Source organism: Trachypithecus francoisi, unplaced genomic scaffold (assembly GCF_009764315.1).
Source record: "Trachypithecus francoisi isolate TF-2019V2 unplaced genomic scaffold, Tfra_2.0 Lachesis_group0, whole genome shotgun sequence".
Classification (NCBI taxonomy): domain Eukaryota; kingdom Metazoa; phylum Chordata; class Mammalia; order Primates; family Cercopithecidae; genus Trachypithecus; species Trachypithecus francoisi.
The window spans coordinates 170757944-170775583 of record NW_022681453.1 but is presented as its reverse complement, the minus strand read 5'-3'; the positions used below and the strand labels follow the sequence as shown (position 1 = coordinate 170775583).

The window sequence follows — 17640 nt, the reverse complement described above, 5'->3', positions numbered from 1 at the left end:
ATCACAGGGAGCCATTATCACCCATAGGTCTGAGGGGGAAGTAGAGCTCTGGGTTTCAGAACCTCAGAGAGAGCCCTTATTTGCTGTTGAAGAAGCCAACAGATGGGCTCTGTGGTTAGAGAAACACGACAACCTGGAGGCAACAAGGCAGGGCAGATGAAGATTTCCACCTCGCATTCCCCCACCTTCAGGTCTCTGCTAATGTCACCCCCACACCCCAACTCCATTAGCTTAGTCCAGGTAGAAAACAGAGGAAGAGGCGTTGGAAGAAGACCATAACGCCAGGCTTCCAGGCACAGAGCAGGATGGGGATGGATGGAGAGTGGTTCTGAAGGGGCGACTACAGCACACCCATTGACACTACATTTTTACAATGTACTAGCTCCTACAACATCTTTGCTCAGATAGCCTAGACTTCTATTCCTGTGAAATTAGTGTTAATGATCATTTACTAGCCTTACCAAGCTAATTCAGCCTCTTCTCAATCCTACATATCTTAAATTATTTTTCTTATATTGTACCATTTTTTACCTAGTCTTTAACTATAATGTTACAGTCTCTGGCTGGTTCTCTCTCTCCTCCAACTAATATATCCTGAGGTCTGGTCTCACCCCTTTACTATGCTGTTGATGAGGTATGGATGAACGACAAGCTGGAGAAGATATAAGTAGATGAGAAGAAAGGTAGGTAGCTGTATAGATAGACAGACAGACAGATAGGTAGATAGATAGATAATTGCAGGCAAAACACAGTGATTAATTTCGGTTCATTTCTTGTACATACGAGTCAGTTATCCCAATTTAAGTAATATTAAAATGCCACTTTAAATTTTATAAGTTTCTGAAGAATTCCATGACAAATATGTTTTAATGTAATTTTGAAATAGTAGCATAATAGTTAGGTTTATTAAACTTTTTGCTCGAACTGGTGTGGTGGCTCACGTCTGTAATCCCAGCACTTCGGGAGGCCGAGGTGGGCAGATCACGAGGTCAGGAGATGGAGACCATCCAGGCTAACACGGTGAAACCGTGTCTCTACTAAGAACACAAAAAACTAGCCGGGCGAGGTGGCGGGCGCCTGTAGTCCCAGCTACTCGGGAGGCTGAGGCAGGAGAATGGCGTGAACTCGGGAGGCGGAGCTTGCAGTGAGCCGAGATCGTGCCACTGCACTCCAGCCTGGGCGACAGAGCGAGACTCCGTCTCAAACAAAAAACAAACAAACAAAAAACAACTTATTGCTCTACTAAAATTGTTTCCATAGAATAATTGATAAAAACACATTTCTTCAGAATTGAAAATCTGGCTATGATTTTTGAGTTTGATAAAGAGTTCTAGGAATATCACATTCAATGTTTAAAATTAAGACTACAACTAAAAACTTGTAGTTGAATTAGCATTTTTATATTAGGTAAAATTAGAAGGTATTTTTTAATGTTAGGTAAAAAGGATTCCTCTGAGAATGAGCAGATTTATGTCCATTTTACTTATAAAACTTTGGGCAGTATTAAATAGAAATTCTAAAATACCTATCAAATGTATATTCATTTTATTCTTCCTATAAGAGATTACAAAATGATTTACAACCTATCAAAATAAATTCTAATGTAGTTGTCTTTTTTTTTTTTAATTTTAAGTTCTGGGATACATGTGCAGAAGGTGCAAGTTTGTTACACAGGTATACATGTGCTATGGTGGTTTGCTGTACCTATCAACCTGTCGTCTAGGTTTTAAGCCCCGCATGCATTGGGTATTTGTCCTAATGCTCTCCCTCTTCTTGCCCCCAAACCCCCGATAGGCCCCAGTGTGTCATGTTCCCCTCGCTGTGTCCATGTGTTATTGTTCAACTCCCTCTTATGAGTGAGAACATGTGGTGTTTGGTTTTCTGTTCCTGTGTTAGTTTGCTGAGAATGATGGCCTCCATTTCTTGAATACAATATTAGCAGTTTTTAATTAGAATATAATTTCAGTTTCCTTTAAATTTTCCATCAATACAGAAAACTTGAATGCAATGCAATGTATTTAAATAATTTACTACTTAGAGTAGAACACATTGTAAGTCATCTGATTGATTGTATTTTCAAATTATTAGTATACTATATGCATATTTTGCTCATACATTCAGTTTCCCTGTTTTGCTTATGACCTTTACATGTCCTAACAGTCCTTTTCCCTTTTATGTACATTTTGAGGTCCTTGAAAGTAGGGATGTGGGAGGTTGATGATCTCTCTCAGAGAGTCTGAGAGGGGGAACTAATTTTGGAATGAAACCAAGATTTGTATTAGATTTTTTTCTCACTATGTTGGCATTTGGAGTGACGATGGACAAAGCACTGGCTGGTAAAATTTCTGGTGCCTTAATACAAAGCAAGGCAGTGTGTTCTTCACTACCACGTGCTCATAGTTTTTTTTTTTTTTTTTTTTTCTAAAACTGGCTTTACTTAGGATGTTTCCTATAAAACAGTACAAATTAAAAATTACTTTGTTAAATCTCAAAACTTGAATAAACATCTTTTTGATATTCTAGTGACAACATGGGAGGTACACACAGAGCACTTCTGTTACATACAGAAATATATGACAGCTGTCTCAAGGAAAGGTGCTGTATAATTGTTTGAATTGTGGGCTAAACTAGTCACATGTTATCATGGAATGTCAATTGTACTTGAAAGAACAACTGACAGACCCTGGCTATTGTTATACTGGTATTTAGCAGAATCAAGCAAGCCTAAAATCTAAAGAAAATGACTCAGTATTTGCTGTGAATGATAAAATTCAAGTTTTCATGCAAAAATTAGAATTTTGGAAAACTTGAATGTGGCACCATGAGATAAAGAACTCCCCAATTCTTAATAAGTTTTCTGATAAGCTCAGAGATGATATTATCACATTAGATTTTATATATATAATGAAATATATCAATATTTGGGAAATCAGTATAACTCTGTAAACCAGTACTTTCCAAATGAGCGATGCATGATGTTACAAAGTAGTTTAAGAGAAATATTTACTCAAAGAGCAAGGTAGGCCAATTTAAAATAGTTCATTTATATGATTTCGGAATCCACATAGCTATTACACTTTATAAAATTACCACATGTCAAGTTTTGCTGTAGTAGGAAATAAGTACATCTATAATTATCTGAAAGATTTCAGAAGCTCTTCCTGGTCCAATACAAGTCTTTAGGAGACTGGTTTTTCTCCATAAACTTCAAGCACAGCAATATATTATGGCAGATTGAATACCAAAGCAAAGAGACTTTCACAACTATAAAACAATGCTATTCTTCTTTCTGTATTTTTTTATTTTGGAAAATGTAAGTTTTTTTTATAAAACATGTTATTTTAACATGCAAATAATTTATAATTGTATTTTTAAATATTTAAACAATCTTAGTTTTCATTTCTGATATGGCAAATGCAATAGATATAACCCATATAAATAGAATCTCTTGGGGTTATCAATTATTTTTGAGTGTAAGGAGTTCTGAGACCAAAGTTTGAAAAGTTCTGCAGTAGGTCAAATCCATATTTAGATTCTTTTTGAGGGAATATTACAAGTTCTGCTACTCAGAGAGGTCTTTTTTAGTCATTCTTTAAAAAGAATGATGAATTTGGTTCTAAAACCCAAGCAATTTTCGTGATATTATACAGAGTACATTTGTATCTCTTCCAAAGTAGCAACAAATACACTTGTTTTACATTTTACTTTTTAACCTTTATTTAAATATTTGCAAATCCTGCCTTGAGAAAACTACACTATTTTTCCTTCACTTATTCTGCTTATTTGGCTATTGCATAAATGTGGCTATATGTATAATTTTCTTTTTACGTCCTCCTCTCTTTTGAAGAAAATGTTACCTCTAACATTTAAAGCTTGTTCATAATAATAGACTCCAGTCCTTGAAAAACAAATTATTCTAATTAACTTTTTGGGGGCAAGGTTTCCCCTAAACAGACGAAAAGTGGAATCTGTTCTATTTATAAAGAGTAAGCCTCTCCCCTCACTCTCAAATTAAAAACTCATCAGTTTATTATATCTCATTGTACCTCTGTAGGAAACATTTACGTCTGGATCTTTGTGTAAAACACCTCTCCTGCATGAGGCATAATGATTTTTACTATGAAATATTGTTGTACAATCTCAACTAGTTAAAAGATTTGTTGAGATTGTAAGATTAAATATCATGTAAGATATTTTGTAGCATTGGTGACCTTTTTTTAAAAAATATCACTAGAAAATAACTTGATATAAAATTGTATGAATCATGAAGTCACCAGGAATTTTTATTTATTCAGCATTTTTGTCATACCTGATAAGAATCAAAGCCACTATAACAACAGCTTTACCCTACGTACTTGCATTTGAAATTGAGAAAGTGATAGTATGAGTTAAAAGGATGACTATTTAAAAGGCATTGTGGAGGGAAAATTAACAACACACCGTTCTCACATCCTTTACTCAGATGCTGGGCAGAGTAGTGATGTTCTTAATTGTTTTCCTTCATCCTCAATAGATGTGAACCTCTTAAAATATATAGATTAAAAATAGAAGAAAACCACATATGAAATTCTGGAGAAAACCTGTATTTATTATGAGAACATAATAGAAGAATGCAGAGTAGAAGAGGAATAAGAGAAATTACTAAAAAGAGAGGAAATGATGATGCAATTGCACATCAAGAAGATGCAATCATACAAAAAATTGAGAAGTTCAGTATGATAATGAAAAATGTTGGTACCTTTATAGCATGACTGGAAGTGATAATGCTTAATGGTGGTTTCCTTAATTGAAGAAATAAAAAGGAATGAAACAAGTTCATACTTTGAATGTAGAATCTAACAACCCTACTAAAGGCCAGGAGACTTGGGTGTGATACAGTCTAATGGTACATAGCTTGTCAAAAAGAATTTGAAAATATGGGGGCAGATTTTTCTCTGGTGAGACTGAGAAGCCTGTATATTGTCATTGAAAAATTACTTTATAAAACTGTAAGTCTCTAAAGGTCCTGTTATTTCAGCCTTCTGTGTGATCTTGAAGCATACCAGGAATTTTCTTCTTTTTATCTTCTCCAGGAATATTCTTCCTTCTTCGAACTGACACATGCCTTATTAATCTGAGGTCTTGGGTTTTGCATAACTTTTGATCTAAGTCTTCCTTAACCTGAAAAAGTATTTTCTATCTTTATGAACTAATTATTTAACTTTGCAGGGTTACAAAATGTGGCATTATACATTTACTTGTGTTAAACCCTTCTCTACTGAGAAAATGTGAATCTGTGAAGATGAGAGTTTTAGTTCACTACAACACATTGAGGAATGGTGATAGCAACCAGCACATGGAAGGCAGTCATTAATATATTACTAGAATGAGTACATGTCTAATAAAGGTGGCACCTGAAAATTTTGGTTATAGACATTGTCTTAAAAGGCAATGAGTTTACCATTTGTTGTGATAACTGCTGCTATACAAACAACAACAGCAGCAAATGTTTTGCGACAGATATGATTATTTATCACTATCTCACTTGTAGACAGAAATTATATTGCTACCTTGTGCCTTATACCCACATATAATCATACCCATAATCCAAATCAAAGAAAATACAAGAGTTTATACTCAAATTGGAAAAGAACGATCTGAAATATGACTCTGTAGGCATGAATTAAAAAAAAATCAATTCAGTTTTATGAAGATTAATCTTTAAATATGATAATCAAAAGCCTCTTCTATTAGCAGTGTTAACATATAAATGACAGTATAAAAAGTAGTCATAATATTTTGGGGAGACCTTTCTTAATTACATAAGCACCCTTAGATTAGTGTATTAGGGTTCTCTAGAGAGACAGAACTAAGGGAATATGTGTGTATACACACACACACACGTGTATGTGTATATATATGTATATATACACACATATATCTACACACACACATATGTATACATAATGAGGCATAATGATTTTTACTATGAAATATTGTTGTACAATCTCAACTAGTTAAAAGATTTGTTGAGATTGTAAGATTAAATATAATGTAAGATATTTTGTAGCATTGGTGACCTATTTTTTAAAAATATCACTAGAAAATAACTTGATATAAAATTGTATGAATCATGAAGTCACCAGGAATTTTTATTTATTCAGCATTTTAGTCATACCTGATAAGAATCAAAGCCACTATAACAACAGCTTTACCCTACTTACACACATATGTATGCATATGTGTGTGTGTGTGTAGATATATGTGTGTGTATATGTATATGTATGCTGATGAACAAGGAGAGCCAGTCCGAGTTTTGAAACTGAAGAACTTGGAGTCTGACATTGGAGGGCAGGAAGCATCCAGCATGGGAGGAAGATGTAGACTGGGAAGCTGAGCCAGTCTCTCTTGTGTAATTTTTCTGCCTGCTTATATTCTAGCAGTACTGGCAGCTGATTAGACTGTGCCCAACCAGATTAAGGGTGGGTCAGTCTTTCCCAGCCCCACTGACTCAAATGTTAATCTCCTTTGGAAACACCCTCACAGACACACCCAGGATCATCAATACTTTGTATCCTTCAATCCAATCAAGTTCACACTCAGTATTAACCATCACAATTAGTAAGGAAAACATGAGTCCCAATTAAAAAAAAAAAATGAGTTAAGGATATGAAATTTAAACTCTCAAGAGAATAAATACAAATTATTAGTGAACAGGCACATAAAACTTTACCACTTCTCAAAAAAGTGAATATGAAATGAATAATGCTAGCATTTTTTTTTTTTTTTTTTTTTTTTGAGACGGAGTCTCGCTCTGTCGCCCAGGCTGGAGTGCAGTGGCCGGATCGCAGCTCACTGCAAGCTCCGCCTCCCGGGTTCATGCCATTCTCCTGCCTCAGCCTCCCGAGTAGCTGGGACTACAGGCGCCCGCCACCTCGCCCAGCTTTAGTAGAGACGGGGTTTCACCATGTTAGCCAGGATGGTCTCGATCTCCTGACCTTATGATCCGCCCATCTCGGCCTCCCAAAGTGCTGGGATTACAGGCTTGAGCCACCGCGCCCGGCCGCATTTTTTTTTAAATGTGATGTTATGGTATTTTTTAAAAGCTGAGAAATAGGCAGGTAGAAATGTAATAGAGGCCACCATTGTGGTAGCTCATTGGCAATATACATTAAAAACTCTCCGAGTCTTTGATAAAACAATCCTACAGTTAATGATTTTTAATAGGAATAATTGAAAAGTTTACAAAGAGATATATCCAATAAGATTTAGCTAGACTTGTTAAGAATATGAAAAGAATCCCCAAAATGTTAAATGTGTTTAAACAAGTTACTTCATATCTATAGGGTAAAATATGCTCAGAAGTAAAACAATAATATATTTGTCTATTCATTATTTCCACATTAAATAAAGGGAGAAAAAAAGTAGGTAAAAAAACATTTTATGACACCATTTTGGGGGGAAATACATGATAAAATCATTGTCAGCATGAATTTTCCTCAAGGTATTGGTGATTACAAAGCTTTTTTCTTTTTCTTTTCTTTTTTTTTTTTTTTTTTTTTTTTTGCTCATGAGCATGTTTCAAGGTTTTTACAATATAGTAGTTCCCTGCATTTGTGGTTTTGTTTTCCCAAGTTTCAGTTACCCATGGTCAACAACAGTCCAAAAATACTAAATGGAAAATTCCAGAAATAATGCATAGATTTTAGATTGCATGTTCGCACATTGTTCTGAATAGTGTGATGAAATCATGTGTCATCCTGCTTCATCCTGCCTGGGACATGAATTATCCCTTAGTTCAGCTTTTTTATACTATATACGCTACCCCCATGTTAGTCAATTATTTGGCCATTTTTGTTATCAGAGAGGACTGATAACACAGGGACTAAGCACAAGGACTTTGAGACTGTTAAGTAAAATAAGGGCTACTTGAATACAAGCACCACAATTTTGCTTAGTAACCCTTACAAGTAGAATAAGGGTTACTATTAACATGCTGACACAAGTAATGCTGGCATATTTTTATATTGTTTTTGTTATATTAGTTGTTAATTCCTTCCTGTGCCTAATTTATAAATTAAACTTTATCACATTTATGTATGTATAGGAAAAAACATAAAATATACAGAGTTCAGTACTTTCTGAGGTTTCCGGTATCCACTGAGGGCCTCAGAATGTAGATAAGGGGGGAGTACTGTAAATGAAATCTATTGTGTATCTAGGAAATATACATATTTTATAATGAAATGCATAAAGAAATAGAAAAATAACATTGATATAAACACATGGAAGATACTTGCTAGATCAAAAAATATGCAGATTAAATATTTCTGATAGCGAATGTCAGTTTTTTCTCCAGGATTCTGTCACTGGAGAGGACAACCAGCATGCATGTACTCTGCTTGCACAGAAAAATAAAATTAAATATATACATACGTATTTGTCAGTAAAATAAATTATTGCTTGCTGTAATTTGCATAATTATATTTGCTAGTAAGACTCAATCATTTTGAAATATTTATTGCTCATTTTCTTTCTTTTATCAATTGTGTATGTCTCTTACTCCATTTTTTTCTGAAGGAGAATTTCCCTTTCTTTAACTGATCATGAGGAAACTGTATACATTAAGGTTATTAATGCCTTGTTGGTTTTACACTGTGCAAATATTTTCCCCACTGGGTGCTTTATAATTTGTTTTCTTTAACATACAGGAATAAATAGCTTTTATGTAGTCATAACTACCAAAATTTCTATCATTTCTTTCTCGGAAAAGGATTGAAAAGAATTGGTATGTTGGATGAGGATGAATTTAATGTTTTTTTTTCTAGTGTTTGACCCAGCAGAGATTGAATACTTTATTTTCCCATGGATTTGAAATGCCTCTCTTACCATGTTTTTGTTTGTTTCTGGATTTTTCTCTCTTGCTATAGCAATGTTTGGCTACTCTTGTACTAATACTATACTGCTTCAGTAATTTTGTTTTCTAATGTGCTCACTTTTGCAGTATTTTCCAAGTTATTCTTATCTAATCATTCTTGCAGATAAAACTAAGTCACTGTCAAAAAATCCCAGAATAACCTCATTTGTGGTTTCAAATTAAATTGCATTAAACCTGAAAAAAATCAATGCTAGGGATTTGGAATCTTGTCATTGGTGAGTCCTCTCGTGTCACGTGAACGTGACATGTCTTACCATTAGGCAAATTTTTATTTATCACCATTAGTATTATAAATAGAAGAACTATTACAAGTGTGCTGATTGAAAACTCTCTAATCTTCATAATTGAATAGATGGCTAATAAGAAACTGCTTTTAAAATTTACACTTACTGCTGAAGTTGAGATTTGAAATCTGCAAACTGAACTTGTTTTCACCTATGTTTCTATCTTTTTCTAATTGCTTTCTTGGTACAACTAACTTTATGGTTTCAATTACAATCTATTCCATAGTTTTCACAACACCTCAGTCTTAACTTTTTCCCATGCTACCATTAAAATCTAACCGTTTAGAACTTTATGAGCAGCCCTGTCTAAGTCTCCCTCAAACTTAATATCTTTCTACCCTCCAATGTTATATTTTTTTGGTATGTGCTCCTTATCTCAGTTTTTGTCATCACAATCTATCCAATCCCTCAGGGCAGGAGACCAAGATTTGTCCAAAACACCTTCTCCTTTGTCATCTCCCAACATCTATCGATTATCAAATCTTCTTGCTTTTCAATTCAGGTTCATACTGTGCCTGCACAATCATCTTCATGGAAATAGAGTCTACTGTGTCATGCTGGGGTTTAAAAGAATGCTTTGTTACTTCTTGATGCCTATAGGATAAAGAATAAACCCTTCAGCCTGGAATAAGGAACATTTTTACGGTCTTGGCCAATGGGCCTCTTGATTTTCATTTGTATCTTCTTGACTCAGCAATATACCTATGCTTCATCACAGTAGGCTTGTTAAACTTATTCAAACATGCCTCATATTTTATTGCCTATGTGCAAACATTAATTCTTTTTTCTGTCATGTTCTTCTCCATGACATTTCTGTCTGACACACATGAATCAGCCTTCAGTAGCCAAAGCCAGCTTCTCTGCTTCTCTAGCAATGCAGCCTTCCTCAGGTACCTAGAAAGCATTAGTCAAATGAGATGGTACATGTTAAATACTTAGCACACTGCACAGCACCCAATTATCATTAAATAAATGGTAATTTTCTTTAACAGTAGTAGTTTTCTTTTCTTTGCTCCCTTGAACGCTACTCATACCTTTGTCATACCACATTAAATAATGTAACAATCTACGGAAATATACTCACCTCATCTTAAGACTGTAACTTATAAGAAGGCAAAATCTGCATCTTAACTATCTTTCTGTTGGGTTTATTTCCCCCACACAACAATCGATACTTACTCTTTTCGGATTAAAAAACATCAAAACAATTTTCAAATCAGGGAAAAATTGGTTTATTGGTATAAAATCTAATGACCAGTACCCCTCCCCTCAATTTTCTTTCATAAGAGTTAGTTAAGTCATGTGCTAAGCATGCAATTGTGTAAACCTTGTTAAATCAATTCTTTGAAATTCTGAGGCAAGTAATATCATCACAGTCTAATGTTTCCATCCAAATAGAGGAAAACAAAAGTCTTTAGTTTTTAAAATGTGTCATCCTCCCTCTTTTCCTTCCCTAAGTTCCTTATTCTTATTGTATCGATTTGAATTAGGTTGCATTTCAATTTCAGCTTTTAAATAACATTTATTGAGTGTTTAATATGTGCCAAGAACTAAGCTAAGCACTTTGCAAGTGTTATCCATTTATTCTTGGTCAGAGTCCTGTGAGGTAAGTCGTCCAAACCTCATTTTACCAAAGAGGGAATTGAACTTTCAAAGGCTGTGTGAGGTTCCCAGGTCTATGTAACACTCAGTGACTCAAGTGAACCTAAAAATAGTGTCGCTAAGATCCCAAGCTCAAACTCTGAACCATTGTGCTATATTATTTCCCTGTGTGTAGAGGTAGGTCTAAGGCAATGGTACTCCACAAAGATGAGGGGGTGATTTTGCCTGCCCCCATTTAAACGGTCACTTGGCAATGTTGGAGACATTTTGGTTCTGACAACTGGGGGAGGGATTCACTACTGACATCTAATGGATAGAAGCCAGGGATGCTGACTCAGGAGAAAGCCCAAGACAGCCCTCCACCAAAATGTCAATAATGCTGAAGCTGAGAAATCCTGGTCTAAGGTAAAGGTGGAGAAACCTCTCAAATTATGGATAGCCACTTAAGAGATTTCCAAGTAGAGAAATGAGTTGGAGAAAGAAGTGTTGGGGAAGGGGTTACACACAACAAACCATTGTAATAAATGGTATTGTATTTGTTTGTTTTTTTGTGGAAGACAACCATTACCATAGAAATACTGATGGTAGAGTGCTTACTCCTCTTGTAGAACTTAAAACAAAAAAGCATCATCTTAAATTGTTTAGGGAAGAAATTACAGTAGACACCTATGTAAAGATGACACTTGAGCAATCATGTAAATGGATTATTCTTTTTACATGTCTACTTTAAAATATTAGGTTTTCAGGTCTTGATTATTTTAGCAAATGTATATCAGCTAAATCTTAAATTTGGTGGAAAATTCTTTCCTAACCTGAATAACTATTGAAATTGCAAGTGGCTCAGTAGTTAGACTAGCGCATTTTTCAGGCGTGATGTTTTTATTCTTCTGAGGCAAGATTAATTGGTGTTTTCCTGATTCCAAGCTTCTTGCATGGAAGGTCTTTAGACCGGCAGAGAAACATGAAAACCCACTCTACTGAAACATTTGGTACATTCTCAAGTCCTCATTAATAAACTTCTTGAGGGGGTCTTTGGATCCCATGGATTAAAGTGTCTTTGGCAAGAGGTATTTAGTTTTAAAACCACTGAGGTACCCGCAGATTCACTCTAAACTCTCCATTGACAGCATATTTTGCCCTTTGCTCGTTTGATGACTGCTCTGTAATGCAGTATTATTTAACTGTTTTGCAGCCAGGGCTGGCTTTTTGCATGCATGACCTGTACAATGGCATGGGGCTCTGTACCTAGGAGGACTCTGTGCTTTGTTTAATATTCTTCTCTCATCAGAAGTTCTTAGCTTTTGACTTAGGTTCCTAGATTTTCATTTTGCCCTGAGTCCCCAAATTACGTAGCTGGTTCATCTTTATAAAGTACATTTTGCTTATATATTGTCAGGTTGTGGATGAGGAGTGTTGGGGCAATATTCCAGTGCACTCCTAATGGATCAATTAAGGACAAAGTCATTGCAATCTAAATAAATGGCATTTTTTTCTTCTGCTTATCAACCTGCTTAGGGACGTTGATAAGCAGAAATACACCTTTTAAACAATTATGTCATTTGGTGTTTGTTAAAATCTAAATTGATAAATCTGTCTTAGAATTCCCATCAAAATTAGAAAAATAAATATAGAGACTTTTGCATATTTAAAAAGATAGGATACCACCCACTCAAGGAATACTGGAAATATATCTACAAAGAAATTTTCAAATTTTTAAATTGTATCTTATATGATTGAATAGCACTGTGTTTTGCTAAATATAAATAAAATTGGGGGAAGATACTTTGAAGTTTACCACATCTTTGGCTTTTCTTTTCCAAATTACAAATCTGTAAGTAAACAATTACAAAAACCTAGAAATAGGCTTCATTATAATGTGCTCTATGAAGGTTGAGATTTATTTTTTGGAATGTAAATTTCCACACTGTGTAGTTGCTGTGGATAACTTGATAATATCTCCCTGAGAAAATACGTGGTGCCCAGTTAGCTTGGAAGCAGTGATCAATGTCCTTGTAGCTCATGTGATGGAGAGGCTTCTTTGAAACAGGAAAAACTGACATGGCATGTACATCCATCTCTTGTTTCAGGTGGACTCTAGTGGTCCCAAATATAAACAGAAAAAAAAAATCCACAATTTTAGCTTTCAACAGTGAGAAGTTGAGACTCAGAATAATTTCAGATGATGTGCATTTGCACATTTCTCAGAGCTTTGAAAGGGTTTGTCAAAAATGATTGCTGCTGTTTCTCTTCAGTTATCTATGAATTTATCTATAATATATAAATCTCTATCCTTAGTAATTTCCAGCATAACAAATCAGCCTGTCTGACCTCATCCTTACCTAAAGAGTGATGCATGGTAAGATATGCATTACACTGTTCTATTTACATAAGTTTATAAAAATAGTATCTTACATAATTAGTTCTTTAAACACAGATTGGAATAATGATGGGGAATTCACTGGAGGTTGTAAAATGTTGGTTGAATGCTTAAGAGACCCTCGTGCTATTGAGTATTATGCCATTTCTTCTGAGTTTCTGATGAACCATGTAATGAAAATATTTTCTGTTACTAAGTGCCTGCTATGATCAAGACACATTATTGCTTTCATTATATTTACTAAGACAGTTGCTAATTTGAGTGAGGGGATTCTGATTGTGTATTGCCACATAAAAATCCTTCCCAAAACTTAATGGTATAAGACAGCAGCCATGGCATTATGCTCATGGATGCTAAGAATTAGCTATTCAGGTATGGGATTTAGAATGAACATGACTTGTCTAGTCCAAGAGTCTGGACTCTCAGCTGTGGAGACTTGAATGGCTGGAAGTGGGTAGAATGCCTGGCATTAAACAGCCAGTGCTGGAATATCTACTTCTGAGTGATTCTCCACTCACTTAAGAGGTGGCTCTGCTAGAACCATCAATCAGAATACTTTCAGGTGACCTCTCCTGCATAGGGGCTTTTCTCAGCATGATAATGCCTTCTGAAAGAGAAGATCCTGAGAAGGGAGTATTCAAGAAAAATATGCATAGGCTTCATGAATTTATATTACCTCATCTGAAGAGTAGAGCATCACTTCTGCTGTGCTATAAAGGTCAAAGCAGTCATTTCCCAGCATTAAATGGAGGAGACACAACTACACCATTCATGGGAGGTTTGGTAAAAAAATTTTCAGCCCTATTTTAAAATCACCACAGATAGGAATTAATTCCCACTGTACGGTTATGCAAGAGGAGATTAAGAGAGGTTGAATAATTTGCCAAAATCACAGAGCAAGTAAATAACAAAACCAGAATCTAAATCCAAAAGCCTTTGCCTCCTGAAGAGTAATGTCAATTTAGAGAGGCCCAATTTTTACTTTTGCATAATAGACTTTGCCTAAATTGTATGTAAATAATGAGTTGTATGATTTCCTTTAATATTCTGCCTCACTCTAGAGCTCTTCATGAAAGGCAGTGAATTATAATATCTACCTTCTCTATATCCTCAGTGCTTCACAGTGTGAGTCACACAAATTAAGAACTCAATAAATATTTGTTGAATAAAGGAAGGAAAGTTCAGTTTCATCAAGCTTGAATAAAATTTAAGGTTTCCTCCCATACAACTGTGTGGTCTTGTACAGACATGTGGTCACTACCTCCTTGCAGGTGATTGGTGATTGTTGGTTTTATTTCCCATTAGCAAAGTGAATGGTTGACAGAATAACCTTGATTACACTGGAATACAAAACATTGAGATTTGCCTGATGGCAGAAAACAGAATCTTCAGGGAACAAGTTTGTATATTTCACGAATCATGACATCAGCTTGATTGAGGGCTACCAGATAGTTTTGTCATTGTTTTGTTGACTTAAATCTCTATTATATGTCTTTTGTGAACTTATTTATATAAACTTCAGAGCAAAATTCTTGTTTTTGATGCAAATGCTGTTGAATCCATGGAACTCTGCCCTGCAGATTCTCATATTAAAAATTGTAGGCTGGGCACGGTGACTCACGCCTATAATCCCAGGAGTTTGCAAGGCCGAGGCAGGTGGATAATAAGCTCAGGAGATCAACACCATCCTGGCCAACATGGTGAAACCACGTCTCTACTAAAAGTACAAAAATTAGCCGGGTGTGGTGGCATGTGCCTGTGTTTCAGCTACTCAGGAGGCTGAGGTAGGATAATCTCTTGAACCTGGTAGGTAAAGGTTGCAGTGAGCCAAGATTGTGCCACTACACTCCAGTCTGGGTGACAGAGCGAGATTCCATCTCAAAAAATAAATAAATAATAATAATGATAATAAAAATTGTAAAATTTTTGGTATATAAATAGCAATCTGTTAAATATTGAAAAATCAAAGTGACTTTAATTTGTGTGATTTTCAAGAAATGACACCATATGGTTCTCAAAATATCTCTAACATATCTTCATCAAAATATGAATTTCTAAGATCTCATAATTTTTCATGGTATAATTGTTGGTATAGGTTATCTGGAGCTTAAATTAGTAATCAGCATCAATTTTTCACGTAGTGTAAAAAATCTGGTAAAAAATTTGTTATATTTACATACTAAATATGCGCACTTTCTCCTGTACCAGTTTTTTTATTTAAGAAAAAAAAGTTTTAGTTTTTCTTTTAATTAGAAATGATTATTTTTTCTTTTAATCAGATGGCTTAATATGTTAAATAATCAGCATTCTAAAGGACATTATTATCAAAGACAATAGGAAATAAAGCTGCATTTTTATGGGCCAAGATAATTGCATGAAATTACCAGTATAGTTTTACTTCCTGATGCCCAGGAATTTAAATAACAGAATAGAATGAACAAGTGAAACTGCATGTGTGTATAAATAAAACTGTGTGAGTGAGTGTATAAATGAAGTTGTTTGTGTATATGGTGAATGTTTAAATGAATGTATCTATAAATTGAAATTTGTGTGTATGTTTGCATGCATGTATGATTGACAAAAGGTACAATAATATACCTGTATCTCTACACAGAGAATGTTCTGAAAAACCATTGAGAAGTTAAACTTGATAATTAGAATCAGAATTTCTAGGGAAGGAGAGCCGTTATCAGGGAAAAAAAAAAGTAAAAAAGACTTAAGAGTGTGAACATGTAAGACAGAATGAGATAATTTCTCTGAAAGTCATTTGGGTTTCTGTCTTTTCTATCTTCATGATAAAAATTAAAAAATGCAGTAATCAGCCGGGCGCGGTGGCTCAAGCCTGTAATCCCAGCACTTTGGGAGGCCGAGACGGGCGGATCACAAGGTCAGGAGATCGAGACCATCCTGGCTAATACGGTGAAACCCCGTCTCTACTAAAGAATACAAAAAAAAAAAAAAAAACTAGCCGGGAGACGAGGTGGGCGCCTGTAGTCCCAGCTACTTGGGAGGCGGAGGCAGGAGAATGGCGTGAACCTGGGAGGCGGAGCTTGCAGTGAGCTGAGATCCGGCCACTGCACTCCAGCCTGGGCAACAGAGCCAGACCCCGTCTCAAAAAAAAAAAATGCAGTAATTTTTCCCCCCTTTGAACATAGATTAGAAAAACAGACATGGCTTTCTTTTTGTTTGATTTAGTGTACATGTCAAGCAATTGAGATACTAACATCAAATCTTATAGTTAACATTTCAGTTAGTTTTATAACAGAGTCAGGTCTAGGCTTTGAAGCAAGAGAAAATGTATCTTTGAAGTGCATCAGAAGAGTTATGAGTATGGTTCTCATTTAAAGATTGGTTTTTATTTGCAAAGGTGTTCCTGTTTCTTTTTTGAGGACCATCTACAAATAGTAACTCATTCATATTTTGTGATGTTGAGTAAGGTATTCATAACACATCAGGGAAATTATTTAGGCTTTGGTAGGGGACATGCTTCAGAGTAGACAGAGGTCAACAAAAAAATTCACATGTAATCCTTCTAAAATAAATTTAAGAACTGAAAAATAATTTTGCTATTAGTTATAGAAAGGTATAGATCTAATTAAGAGATATTCTGGAGAAAGACAATTATGATTGAAAAGAAAAGTATGTTTCTTGTGTGAAGTATTAAAATAGTTGTATTCAAATGCTTGAATAAAAGTTTGTATTTAAGCATTTTCTCATTATCTGCTGTTTCATCAACCTGATCCAAGCATCTGTTATGATGTTCAAGTTTCCTGGCCAAATGTTGTGTGTCTAGAAAGCAAAAGTGGTAGTAGGCTGGCTTCGTGGCACTGTCACTGAGACTGGTTGGGACTGAGTTGTTTTCATAAGGAGCTCAGATTAAGCCACAACACTTAATCTAAACCACTTTGCAGATTTTCCTGGAAATGATTCAGAGTGATTATTACTTGATTAGAGTGGTTCTTCATGTCAACTTCAATCACAATTCTTTCCAATTTGTCCCGGGAAGTTTATCATCTTGCCTGATAAGACAGGTGGGACTAAATATTTTCCACATAACCCCCCTGCCCCCAAAAAAAGGAAAGAGAAAAGAGCAATTTGCTGAACCACTTTCCTCTTCACAGTTTGCACTTAAATCCTTCATGGTTGTGCAGCAGCACACATCCATCTATTGTCTCTTGTGGTAAGCTGTTAAATCTGAAACACATTTTCCATTTTAAAATTAAAATGCTTTAATCAAGCAACTTTAAAATACCAATTAAGGAGAATCAAATAGGAAATATTCTCCCTACTTTAATTTTGTTTTTTTTTTTTTTTTTTTTGGCTTAGCCTATCTTTGAGAAGTCAAATAGCGGAGTCCGTGGCACTACCTCTAAATATTTTGGAATACACTGGTTTATGTGGAATTGGCTGCAGTGTGACTAGCAGCATGCTTTCCTTGGAAAGCAGGAACCACAGCTGGA

The 17640-nt window shown here is 35.1% G+C and overlaps 1 protein-coding gene and 1 long non-coding RNA gene across 2 annotated transcripts in view; one reads left to right on the top strand and one right to left on the bottom strand.

Annotated features, from left to right (window-relative positions):
• ZNF385D (zinc finger protein 385D) overlaps window positions 1–17640 on the top strand; it is a 988862-nt gene that overhangs the window by 115066 nt on the left and 856156 nt on the right. The gene's annotated exons all lie outside the window — the stretch shown is intronic.
• The window catches only part of LOC117084236, a 168014-nt gene continuing 160312 nt past the window's right edge, over window positions 9939–17640 (bottom strand). The window contains exon 3 of the long non-coding RNA XR_004437364.1: window positions 9939–10095. This is a non-coding gene — a long non-coding RNA (uncharacterized LOC117084236). The remainder of the gene's footprint in view (window positions 10096–17640) is intronic.